Genomic DNA, 14457 nt, shown 5'->3' on the forward strand with positions numbered 1-14457 from the left:
ATATCAAAGGAAATTAGACAATTTTCAGATGAAAAAATTAAAGCTATTTATAGTTAAATGAAGAAATGCGCTGTCTTTATTGATTAGAGAAATGCCAATTAAAACAACTCTGAGGTACCACCTCACACTTATTATGAAAAAAAAAAAGGAAAATGATGGGTATTGGAAAGAATGTGGGAAAATTGGGACACTAACGCACTGTTGGTGTTGATGTGAACTAATCCAGGCATTCTGGAGAGCAGTTTGGACCTATGCCTACAGAGAAATACAACTGAGCATATCCTTTGATCCAGCAAAACCACTACCAGGTCTATATCCCAAAGAGATCATAAAAATGGTAAAAGTCCAACATTTCCAAAATTATTCATGGCAACTTATTTTGTAGCAGCACAGAAATGGAAACTGATAAGAGACCTGTCAATTGAGGAATGGCTGAACAAATCATGGTATATGAATGTTATAGGGTATTATTGTTCTGTAAGAAATCCTAAGTGGTCAGACTTTAGAAAAGCATGGAATGACTTGCATGAGTGATGTGAGCAGACGTAAGAGAACATTGCATATATTAACTACAACATTGTGAAATGATCAACAATTATGTATGTAGCTCCTCTTAGTAGCTCTGTGATCAAGGACAGTCCTGAAAGACCTGTTAAATAAAATGCCATCCATCTTCAGAAAATAAAAATAAAAACTCTGGATTCTGAACAAAGAGCAAAGTATCTTATGTTCACTTTTTAAAAGCTTCTATTATTGTTTTCCTTTCTTTCTCATGGTTATGCTCCCCCTTAATTCTAAACTTTCTTCCACAGTGTGACAAACATGAAATAATGTTAAACATGCTTGTATATGTAAAACTTTTACCAATTTGCCATCCGGGAAGAAGGGAGGGAATGGAGGGTGGTAAGAAAATATGGAACTTATAACCTTGTAAATGGACAAATGTTGAAAATTACCTTTCCATGTAACTGAAAAAAATAAATGAAATTCCAACAAAGGTTTAAAAAATAAACACATATGCCTTTGACAAGACAAGGCAATATCAGATTTCCATTCCCTTTTTTTCTACTCCCTGCCAAATTTCTATTTTTGCCTATTTAATCCTAGAATGACCCATTTTCCTCTTTTTCTTTTTTCCCTTTTGTTTCTCTTAACAAGTTAGTAACAATCATGGTTATACTTGTTGATTCATGAGTCTTCATACCTTAAATATTATTTTAGATGACTTTACACATTGTTTCATCTAGTCAACTTTATTTATCCCCCATCCCCCATTCCTACAACACTGGTATTTAAAAATTCTAATAGTTTTAATTTAGGAGTTCTTGAAAGTACGGAATTTAGATAAAACAAAAATCTACTTGTCATTGGAAAGCTAACAAGATCCAAACATTATGAAGGTGTTTCTGATCAATAAGATATTTCCCCTCCCCTTTTACTTTTGCTCCCTTTCCTTTCTCTCCCCTTTATTCTTCTCATGTCCTAATGGAGAATAAAATGTAATGAAGTGAGATAGAATGAAAAATCTGATGCCTACATTTGATCTATGATAGTGGAAACACATATGTTTACAAATGTATGTCTCTTAAATGGTGACTGACTTGTATTCTGAAGATAGGTACTCTCTTTACTCTATCATGCCCTGTATTTGGTTGCCTAGAACCATGCTCTAGAAAATGATGAGTAAGATCAACTGTTAAATTCAAATAAAAAATGTAAAATTGCTTTTTTTTCTTCACTAGTCTTTTTGTCATTCTTTGCCATACTAGAACATACTGCATATGTGTAATGAAGCCCATTTAAGTATGAATGCAGAGTGGCACAAACACTGGAAACACAAAATGATAGACATGAGGAGATCTGACTTTAAACATTTAAGTAGAGATCAGGTAATTTTTATGCACCACATTTCTTTGACCTTACTAATTGGAATTTACCCTAGCATTTACTGCAATGTTAAAAAGTTCTCTAGCTGCCAAGGTTGTTTTTTTTTTTTTTTTTTTTTTTTTTTGTCACAAGCAATTTGTATACCAAGCTTCTGGCACCCTTACTAAAATCCTTGCATAGCAAACTGCTCCTCACATCATCTGATCCCATACCCAGGAGAGCAATATACCCTAACACTGCATAGGGAGACATTAGTATCCTTTCCTTGCTTTAGAGGTCTATCAAGATTCCCTGTGATGTTCTTTAAGAGTTTTGGTTGCTTAATTATTGAATCACAAGGTCATTCTAGAAAGGAACTTAAGATGCCATTTAGGCTTCCTCTATTTGTTTTGTTTTGTTGTTTTGTTTTGCCTTATTCATCCTGGAACCAGGTTACTTTATGATTTCCAGCAGAATTCCTGACATTTTCTTTATCTCATATTCTGCTGATCCTCTGTCTTCCCCTCAGTACTTTTCAACACTTCTTTATGTGTCATCTTACTCCATTATAATATAATCTCCTCAAGAGTAGGGGCTGTCTTGTTTATTTTTATATGTATTTGTTTACTTGTCATTTAGCAGGTACTTAATAAAAGTCTCTATCTACTTTCCTTTCTGGTTTTTCCTCATATATTTCTGTTTGGAATGTGAAAAGGTTAGTACATTTTTTTGCAATGAGCTCATTGATTTTTTTCATCATTATCATACCTACTATTTTGTTAGAAGAAAATCAGATTAGTAATTATAGAACATTTTCCTAATCACTTGTAATAAAAGATATTCTATTTATAATAGTGTTTAAAATGTTTAATGTATGTTTTAACCAACTAAATTACAGGTATTGTCATTGTCAAGTATTCGGTAAGCTTCTGTGCTTGAATAGCAAGCTGTCCCCCCCCCCCCATTAGTTTCAGGTATCATCTGGCAAGGTTATTTAGCAGAAGCCCACCTAAGGAAACAAGAAAAAGGAAATGCTAAGACCTTGCTCTAAGACTCAGGAGCCACAGCTTTTTAAAAAATATTTTCCACTCCATCCAGTTTTGATGCCTGCCCAGTCTGACTTTAGTGTGCTCTCACTGTGAAGCAGGTGGCACATTTTCAATATTGGACAGGGGAAAAACACACACACAACAGAAATCTAAAGAAAACAAAATCTCACATTTTCTGGGCCTAATTCCCAACCTTTTTCACTTCCCATAGATGAGATTCCCACGGAGTGGCAAGGGATGCATATGTATCTCTTGACAAATATTTGTAAAACCTTTTATATGCCATTTGATTCTGTTCTTAGAAGGAACTAACTTTTGTTCTGTAGGAAGTAAATATGTGAACAGCTGTCTGAAGAAGGGTAGAGTTTTCAATGGTAATAGGACACATAAGCTATTATGATTTTACTTTAAATTATTAGAAGAAGATGCTAATTAATAGTAAATTCAGCTTAGTAGTAGTTAAAATAGCAGCACTGAGAATGACAGTGTTGACAATGATGATGACTGTTGATAATGATGCTGATTTTGATGCTGATGCTAATAGCAAACCAGAGTAAGCAATATTTTAGATAATAAATTACATTTACTTTAAACTTTTAAAAATTACTTAAATATATTGTCATTTGAACCTCAAATGACAAGAGAAAGATAAAATAAGAACTGTTACCTGTCCTTTAGATAAGGTACCCAAAGCTTAGTAATTTGCACAAGGTTTTTTTGCACAAAAAAGCAGTGGCTAGAATCTGTTATGATATTTGAAACCACTTCTTTAAATTCCCATGTTGACATGTAACTTAATGAAATTTCCAGAGTGTGATGTCTTCTGGAGACCAAGTTAAGGGGAAAGGATGAGGGAATAGAACTCAATAAATAACCAATAATTGAACATGGGAAAATTACAACAAATTATAACATAACTATCTGTGAAGCTGATTTGGACCTGATGACATGATGAACTTATGATTCTTTTAGAGGTCCTTTTTTTTGCCTTCTGAACTCCCTGACCTAATTTGTAATCTGCTTTGGGACTTGGAGAAGAGCATAATAATATACCACACTATTTCAGGGTCTGGAATATTCTCAGGCTGGCTACTTCATCCAATTTCCCTAAGTCAAAATAGTCTAAAGGCTCTATAAAAAGGTTTCTGACAAAAAAGTGGTTGATCTTGTGTCTAATTCATTTTAAATAACTTTGATTACAGGCATTGCAATGTGCTTATCTTTTGTCATGTTTAAGGTGTGGTTTTTATATAGCATCAAGTATCAGGTAACTAATGAACTGAACTTGTTTAAGGGCCTACATGGAGTATCTCAAAATCATCTTTGAAATAAACTCATTTAAAATAGACTTATTTTAAAAATGTAATTTTGTCATCTCGAGAATAAAGAGGAGATTAAGAAAAGAAGTTGAACATTTTTTGGTCCCAGTCTTGATTCTGAAACTTGGGAATTGTCAGACACCAATAAGAGGAATTAGAAGATTGCATGAATGTATAATTAGTGGAAACTTGATCAAGATGACCAGGGGATGACCAGGGTCACAAAGATCCAAGACTTTTACCATGAAAATGAAGAAAATTCCCCATTGAGTTCTACATTTAGCATACAGAAGGATATTCAAATTCTACTCTGAGTAATATTTGGAAAAGAACAAAGGAGGTTTTGTAGATACAGCAAGAAAAAACTAAACTCAAAGAAAAGACTTTGAACATAAGAAAAAAGTAGAATTAAAAAATAGAATTTTCTAAATGTAAAAAGAGTGACAGCAGCTCCCAGAAGAAAATAATTCCTTAGTAATTAGAATTGGGCAAGTGAAAGCTAATGACTTCATTGGATGTCAACAAAACAAAATCAAAACAATGAAACAATACAGGAAAATGTGAAATATTTTGTCAGTTAAACTGACCTGAAAAGAGATGGAGGAAATATAATTTTGAAATTACTGGACAATTAAATTAATAATCTAAGCAAAAGATCCTAGACATTATATTTCAAGGAACACTATCCTAATATTCTCAAAACAAAGGATAAATAGAAATTGAAAGAATTCATTGTTAACCTCCTTAAAAGAGATTCCAAATGAGCACTCCCAGGAATATTGTAACCAATTTTCAGTGCTCTCAGATCAAGGAGAAAATATTGCATACAGAATAAAGACTTCTTTCAAATTTTTCAGAGTTATAGTTAGGATCAAAAACATTTAGCAGCCTCCACATTAAAGGGGTAGGGGATTTGGAATATGATATTCTAGAAGTTGGTAGAGCTTAGATTACAATCAAGAATAACCTATCCTTGGGCAGCTAGGTGGTGGAGTGTATAAAGCACTGGCCCTGGAGTCAGAAGGACCCAAATTCAAAGTTTAAAGTCAGAAGGACCGGAGTGAACTCACAACTTAATAATTACCTTGCAGAATGATCTTGGGCAAGTCACTTAAACTATTGCCTTGCAAAAACACAATCAAAAGAATAGTCTATGTAGAAAATCTTAGGAGAGCCCTTTGGGCTTGTTCTAACTATTTTAATCAAGTCTTATTTTAAAAATGTAAGCTTGTCATCTCATGAATAAAGGTGAGATTAAGAGAATAGGGGATTAAATTTTGATCCCTAATTTTTGGATCTTGATTCTGAAATATAGGATTTTTAGAAATCAATGAGAGTAGATAGAAGTTTTCATGAATGTAGAATTATTTCAGACAAGATAAAGATGACCATGAAATAAATGAAGCACTAAGATAGTTTAAGGAGAACTACTGGTATATTATCAAAACAAAGAAGAAAAAGGAAATTTAAAGAATCTACTGTTCACTTCCTAAAAGAGATACCAAAACAAAAACCCAAAGGAATACTAAAGTCAAATTTCAGAACTTTCAGATCAAGAAGAAAATATTGCATTCCATCAGAAAGAAATAATTCAAATATTGCAGTTAACTTTAGGATGCAAACGATCTAGTTCTACCTGCAGCAAGCAGGAATTTTGCTGGTGATGTGAAATTGTTGCTGTTGCTTAGTAATTTTCATTCAAGTCTCACTCTTTGAGATCCTATTTGGACTTGTCTTGGCAGAGATAGTGAAATTTTTTTTCATTTTTTTCCAGTTCATATAATAGATGAGAAAACTAAGGCAAACAAAGTTAAATAAGTTGTCTTGAGTTACACAGCTAGAAAATGTCTGAGGTTGGATTTGAACTGAGGTCTTCATGATTCTAGGCTTACTGTTTTATCCTGAAATGAAACTAGATCTCCCATATTCATCAGAACCAGATCATGGAGTTGATATGCTTTTATGTAATAAACTATGGAGTAGATATTTCTTTTTAATATATCATTTTACATGATAAAAATCATGAAGCAACCTTTAAGTTGGCACTTCTATAAAATTGGATGTCTTCCATTGGATGAATATTTGGGTCATGTGTCTACCTTGATTTAGACAAGACCATAGGATTTGGTCATGTTTGTTATTCCTTTTGTAGAACTGCATCAAATTTATAAGGTTATAAGTCATTCCCCAGTTGATAAATGTCCAAAGGATATGAATAGACAGTTGTCAAATGAAGAAATAAAGGTAGATATAATCATATGAAAAAAATGCCCCAAATCATTATTAATTAGAGAAATGCAAATTTAAAAAACTGTGAGGTATCACCTCATCCCTATCAGATTGAATAAGATGGCAAAAGGGGAAGATAATCCATGTTGGAGAGGTTGTGGGAGGATTGGGACCTTGATGCATTGCTGGTGGAGTTGTGAATGGATCCAACCATTCTGGAGAGCCATATGGAATTATACCAAAAGAGCAATAAAACTGTTCACTCTGACCCAGCAATTCCAATTCTAGGCATATATCTAGAAGAAATCATAAAACAATGGGAAAAGTCTTATATGTTCCAAAATATTCGTAGCAGCTATTTTTGTAGTGGTAAAGAATTAGGAATTGTGGGGATGTGCATTAATTGGGGAATGGAAGAACAAGTTATGGTACATGAATATTATGGAATACTATTGTTCTATGAGAAATCATAAATAGTTGGACTCTAGAGAAACATGGAATGACTTATAGGATCTGATGCTGAGTGAAGGGAGCAGAACCTCTTGGTTCACATTAACAACAATATTGTGAGATGATCAATCCTAATGGATGCAGCTCCTCTCAACAGTTCAGAGAGCTAGAAAAATTCTATTAGACTATAGACAATGCTATTCCCATTGGGGAATGAAAAACAAAATAAAAAAAATTCTTCAGAATCTGATGAACATTGTATTCACTTTTTTTTGAAAGGCAATGGGGTTAAGGACTTGCCCAAGGTCACACAGGTAAGTAAGTTTTAAGTTTCTGAGGTTGGATTTGAACTCAGGTCCTCCTGACTCCAGGGCCAGTGCTCTATCCACTGCACCACACAGCTGTCCCTCCATTCACTTCTTTAAAAAAAAATCTTATGTATTTCTTGCCCTTATTCTTAATTCTTTACACAGAAAATGACTACTCTGTAAGCATGTTTGACACAAATGTTTATGTATATTATTAACCTGACTCTTTGCTGCTGAGCAGAGGGTATGGCAAGGAGGAGTGAAAGAAAATTTTGTAACTTAAAAATATACATATGCATATGGATGAATGTTAAAAAACTTTCATAATATATATTTGGAAAAAGAAAATTTTCCTTTGGGGAGTGATCTCTGGAGCTTCTATAGTTGTGTTTTTCTACACATTTGGGAATAGTCAGTGGAACACTTTTATTACCAAGGGAGAGGCAGCAATAAGGAATTCTCATCAAGTGCAGCAGGATATAGAGGATATAGAAACATATTTGCTAAAGCAATATTCTGTTCCTTTTCATGATAAGACTTTGGGAAATAGCCTCTGCTTTATGAGAAGCTTTATTTTTGTTGTTATTGAATCATTTCCATCATGCCCAATTCTGCATGAACTCATTTGGGATTTTCTTGGCAAAGATGCAATAGTGATTTGCCAGATTTTTTCCTAGATCAATTTATAGACAAGGAGTTGAGGCAGACTGGGTTAATGACTTGCCTGGGGTCATACAGCTAGTAAGTGTCTGAGATTGGATTTGAATGTAGATCTTCCTGATTTCTGTTGCTATGCTCTATTCATTGCACCACCTTGCTGTCCTTTCTTATCAAAAACCAAAAAGACATCACTATACAGTGTCCAACTGTTGCTGATAAGACCAATATGAACTTCTAGCTCAACCACAGGTTGGGTGCAAATGGTAACTGGGGTGAATTCTATGAACTTGTGTATCTTGTGATTCCTATGAGCTACTTAAATTCTACTTTACTCACAGAACACAACATCCTCTCTGAGGAGGGCACACCATGCTGGATCATCCTATGTCAGGGTCTGCAGTGCTTCACAATCAATTCCAAAGTTCTTAAGAGAGACTCAGAGAGTGTCCCTGTATCACTTTTTTCTGACCCCTTTGTGAGTGCTAATCATTTTTGCAAAGATTTGAGTAATATGGAAAGCCTAGTGTTTTGCTCTCTCTGTAGTAATGTTTGAATGCTTAGCAGTTTAGCTCAAGAAAAGATCTCAGTATCTGGTATCTTATACTATTAAGTGATTTTCAGAATATTCCAATGAGAATTTAAATAGAAGTGATTCAATTTTCTGATATGGTGCTAGTAGATCATCCAGGTTTCACAGGGATACAACAGTAAGATCAGCACAATGATGATGTAGATCTGTGTTTAATAGTCAATCTAATACCTCTTCTCTCCCACATTCTTTTGGAGTTTCCAAAACACTGAGGTAACTCTGGTAAAACATGTATCATCCTCTTTATCAACGTGCACCTCCATGGAAAGTATTCTGACAATGAATATGTTTGCTATAATCGATGGTTCCACATATGGATGGTGTGGTGCCGGCTAATGGAGCATCTGTGTTTTCTTGGTGTTGATTGTTAAGCCAAAATTAGCACAGACAGCAAATAATGTATCCATATTTTGAGGTATCTCAGCTTCAGAAGCTGTAAATCATACACAAACAGTTCTTTCATTTTAGTCTTTGTATCCTTTTCAAGTAGAAGAATGTAACATCAGTGCAGTAGATGATTTTGATGCTGTTTATCCTTTGTGAAGGCATCTGATTACATGGATGAAAACAACATGATAAAACCCTCTCAGGGAGATGACTATCTTCCAGGTAAAGGAGCAGACTATTAAGGAGTACTCTGGCAAGAATCTTGCCAGCAATGACTAAGAGAAACACCCCTATTATTGTCACAGGAATATATTCCCTTTACCTTAAGAGAGATGGATAATAGAGGCAGCCCTGAACTTCTGGGGAATAACTTCCTCTGGCCATATAACTGAAAATTGCAGTCAACTTTCGAATGAGCAATAGACCTTGTGAATCTCAACTGGAATAGAATTAACACCAGGTGTATTGCCACATGATAGAAGATTAATGGAATGCAAAATCTCTTTAGTTGGAAATTAAGCTAAGGATGAATTGAATTCAACTTGAGGTAAATGGTCAGTGGTTTCTGCACTGATTGAGGATGGTCATGATTTGTTCATCCCATCTCTTTAGGATCATGTCCCTGGCACTAATCAATGTGACACCATCAGCACTGAGCTCATAAATAAGCCTTAAAGACATCTTAAAAGCACTTTGGGTTGCTATCGTCTGAAAAAAAACCCATAAATTTCATCTGCCTTCCTACTTATTCAAGAATCCTGCATCTCTCTAAACTTCACTTGTACCTAACTTTTGATGGAATTAAATAGTGCCTTCTTTGAAATGGATGAACTATCCTGTTGGTAATACCCTGTGGAGTTCTTGTTTTTTCATTTAGCAGCCTCTGTATTTCCCTTTTATTTTCATGAAATCAGTCATGATGGTTGGGAGTGTTCTGACCCAGATGAGCAAATGCTATGCTGTATGCCAACTCTCAGTCCATCGCCTGATCAAGTGGGAATCAAGTATTCAAGTTTTACCATTTATTAAACTGTTTTATAAGGCAGTAATAATCAAATCTATTTCTGCTAAAATAGAAAGGTTGCCACCACAGAGCAGATATACAATGTCTAGTAGTAATCTTCTGTTTGACAAGTGTAAAGACCTAAGTTACTGAGATAAAAATTCATTATTTGGTGGGGGAAAAAAAGGAAAGCTGGAAAGCAGTGTGGTAGAAATTGATCATAGACTAATATCTTACATTACTTGTTAAGATAAGATCAAAAATGGATATATGAGATATAGAGATATATGAGATATAGAGATATTACAAGAAAACTAAAGAATATGGAGTATATTAACTATCATACACATGGCTGGAAATTCATAAATGAACAAGAGATAGAAAGCAACGTGAGTTATAAAATGGACAATTTTGATTGTGTTAAATTAAAAGGTTTTACTACAAAAAATAATGTAGCTAAGATCAGAAGCAAAACAGAAAATTGTGGTGAAATTTTATATTTTCTCAGATAAAGACTCATAACTCAAATATGTGGAGAACAACAAATCTATAAGAATATGAGTTATTCCTTGATCGATAAATGGTTAAAAGTTGAGTAAGCATTTTTGTTATGAAGAAATAAAAACAATTTACCATCATATTAAAAAATGTTCTAAATCAATACTGATTAAGGAAATAAAATTAAAACAATCTTGGGATGTATAAAATTAGTCCAGATGAGTTAACAAAATTGAAGGGAAAAGAAATATTAAAGGCAATGTGAAAAAATTGGGACACTAATTCATTGTTGGTGGAATTATGAACTGATCCAAACATTTTGGAAAGCCTTCTAGACTTATGCCAAAAGAGTTACTAAATTACTGTCATAGTAGATGATATTTCTGGGTGAGATCCAGAAATATCATCTACTATAACAGTTTCCAAATTGTATTAATGAAAAAGGAAAGGAACGTATATGTTATAAAGTATTTATAGCAGCTCTCTTTGTGGTGACAAAGATCTAGAAATTGTAGGCATGCCCATTGGGAAAGGGCTGAACAAGTTGTAGTATATAAAATCATAATGGAATGCTATCATATTGTCAGAAATGAGGAGCTTTATGATCTAAAAAACACAGCTAGGATAAACTTGCACAAAATAATGAAAAGTGTAATGAGCAGAACCAAGAGAATGTTGTATACAGTAATAGCAGTATTGTTTCAAGAACAACTCTGGTGATTAAGCTATTTTGACTGTTATAAAAATATTTATAAAATATATTGAGTAAGAAAAATTTAATATTAACTTGACTTATGTAATATAATAATTACATGTTTAGTTATATATTATAATTATGATACTATGTGATAATTATGTAACTATCATAATATATTATTGATAGTTATATAATTATTATATTATTATAAATATATGATAATTAACTTATGCAATATTAACTTAAATATAAAATTAAATACAAAGAACCTAACAAAGAAGATGCTGTGACAAAAGAAAAAAATTGATAAAAAGAATGTGTTAGGATGATTTCACACAAGTACATATTTTGGTACAGGTAGATAGCTAATGATAGCCATCTCTAGGCCAGGGAGGAGGAAAGAACAAAGGTGGCAAATGTTACATGATAACTTTTTTATATATTTAAAAAGAATATCTATCTATCTATCTATCTATCTATATATATATATATATATATATATATATATATATTTGATGTGTGGCTTCATTAAGCAATCAGCTTTTTCCTGTCCTTTTTACAAAATATTTCTTGTTTAAAATAAAATAATTATAATTAAAAAGGCAAAAACACTAATAGGAATCAAGGAGTCAAGGAATAAAGGAGTATTACATGTAGTACCTTGATTCCCTCTTGATTTTGAAAGTAGAAGGGAAGGGAATAAGTATTTTAAAGCAGTTATTAATGTGCCAGACATTGTGATAAGCAGGGAATCAGGAGTCTTTGAGGTCAAATCCAGCCTCAGACAACTAGTTGTGTGACCTTTGGCAAGTCAATTAATCCCATTGGCCTTGTAAAAAAAACAGTTTGCAAATATTATCTCATTTGATCAGGAGATCTAATGATAGAATTATCACCACTGTTCTTGGAAAGACCAGACTAGAAAATTTTTTCCTGACCAAATTTAAAAATATAAATTTCATGATGACAGAGATTATATTATATTTTTTAATATTTATCTCTTGTGCTTAACACAGCAGTTTACACATGGTAACTATATTAATTCATTAATTCAATGTTCCAGGCACTGTGCTAAGCTGTACAAGAAAAAAGTAAAATATTTTTTGCTCTCAAAAAGCTAACAATCTGTCAGAAAAGACAATCTGTACATTATATGATAATTATATGCAAAATATGTGCAACATAAAATTTCTTTATTCTTATCATTTTTTCAAAGATTTATTGACAATTTAATAGAGAAGTTCATTTTGTTGCCCCTTTGGAATGTCATCATTGTTGATACTGTTTAATCAAAATGGTAAGGGCCTGAGGCTGATACTGTTATCTTCTGGTAATTGCATAGTCTAAACTAGGGGCCAAGTATCCTGGGGTGGGGCAGGGTAAAGTGGGAGACACAATAGGCCTTGATTTACTTAATAAGGTGTTAAGTATTCTGAGTGGGTGGGGTGCCGGTAAAGTGTGAAAGAAAAAAAGGCCTGGGGAGAGGGGAACATATAGTTCAAGAAATTATAAGCTTTGGATGATATTTTGACTTGTAAGAAGGATTGTGTATACTTGAAAGATACTTGAAAAGGTGGTAAGGTAAAAAATGATTATAATTATAATTTGATTCAATTTTAGTCAATGATGTTTACAGGCAATCAAGTAAAGAATCTGTGATGATATTTTGATAACAATAGGAGCTTATCAAACAGTCAAATAATTGTACTGTGATTGATGATCCCTGATTAAAAATATTGGAGCATCAAGGGAAGAGGCACAAAGATTTATAATTTTAGAGGGAAAGAAGATAGGATTCGAATGCTGAGTAAATTCTATTCAATAGATTTAGTCCAGTGAGGGAATAAAATACATTCCCACTTGGGTTTAAAAATATAATTTATTCTACAGGGAAGAGGGAGACTAGGAAATGGAGAGATAAGGGAGGAAGGGACCGATAAAAGGGAAAGAAAGATATAACTGAGAATGAACTGAAAGTTAAATTTCTCAAAGAGAAGTCAAAGAGGAAAGGTAGTAAAATTTTGGTGAGGAGGAGCAAGAGAAAAGGAAAGAAATATAAATGGAGAAAGATAAAATGAAAGAAAATACAAAATTAGAAATCTCAATTGCAAATGTAAATGGTATGAACTGTCCCATAAAACAGAAGCAGATACCAGAATCGATTAAAAACCAGAATCCTACAATATGCTGTTTACAAGAAAAAAATGTGAAGCAGAGTGATACATACATGGTACAAAATATATTATGCTTCACTAGAAGTAAAAACAATCTGGGATAACAATCCTATTCTCAGACAAAGTAAAAGCAAAAATCAATCTCATTAAAAGGAATAAAAAAGGAAACTACATATTAAAGGACACCGTTGAAAATGAAGTTGTATCATTATTTAAACATGTTTGCACTTAGTGGTATAACATCCAGATTCCTAGAGGAAAAGCTAAGTGAATTACAAGGAGAAATTGACAGCAAAACTTTACCAAAGGGAGACCTTAACCTTCCTAATATTATATAATGTCAAATGCTCATGGTTAGATTGAGCTAATATAATTAAAATGACAATTATAACCAAATTAAATTATTTATTGAGTGCCATACCAATTAAACTACCAAATAACTACTTTATTGAGCAAAAATATAGTAACAAATTTCATCTAGAGCAACAAAAGGGCAAGAATACCAAGGGAACTGATCAAAAAAATGTTTAGGTCTACTAGATCTCAAAGTATTCTATAAAGCATCTGTCATTAAAATTGCCTGTTATTGGTTTAGAGTAATGGATCAGTGGATTAGTATAGGTTCAAAAGAAACTACAGTAAATAACTACAGCAATCTATTATTTGACAAACATCAGATTCTGGGATAATAATTCACTTTTGTCACAATGTGACAAAAATTGTTGGGAAAACTGGAAAATAGTATGACAAAACCTAGGCATAAATCCACATCTCACACCCTAACCAAAATAAGGTCAAAATGGGTACAGAATTTAGACATAAAGTGTGATACCATAGATAAATTAATAGATTAAAAATATTCTATATATCTGATTTATGGAAAAGGGATTAAATTTATGACCAAACAAGAATCAGAGCACATTATAAAATGCAAAAGGAATGATTTTTACTGTATTAAATTAAAATGGCTTTGCATTAATAAAATCAATGTTGCCAAAATTAGAAGAAAGGCAGAAAGCTGGGAAATAATCTTACAAGCCAGGAGTTCTGATAAAGGTCATTTCTAGGGAGGCTAGGTGGCCCAGTGGATAAAGCACCGGCCCTGGAATCAGGAGTACCTGAGTTCAAATCTGGTCTCAGACACTTAATAATTACCTAGCTGTGTGGCCTTGGGCAAGCCACTTAACCCCATTTGCCTTGCAAAAAAAAAAAAAAAAAAAACAAACAA

Source organism: Macrotis lagotis, chromosome X (genome assembly GCF_037893015.1).
Source record: "Macrotis lagotis isolate mMagLag1 chromosome X, bilby.v1.9.chrom.fasta, whole genome shotgun sequence".
NCBI classification, from domain to species: Eukaryota; Metazoa; Chordata; class Mammalia; order Peramelemorphia; family Peramelidae; genus Macrotis; species Macrotis lagotis.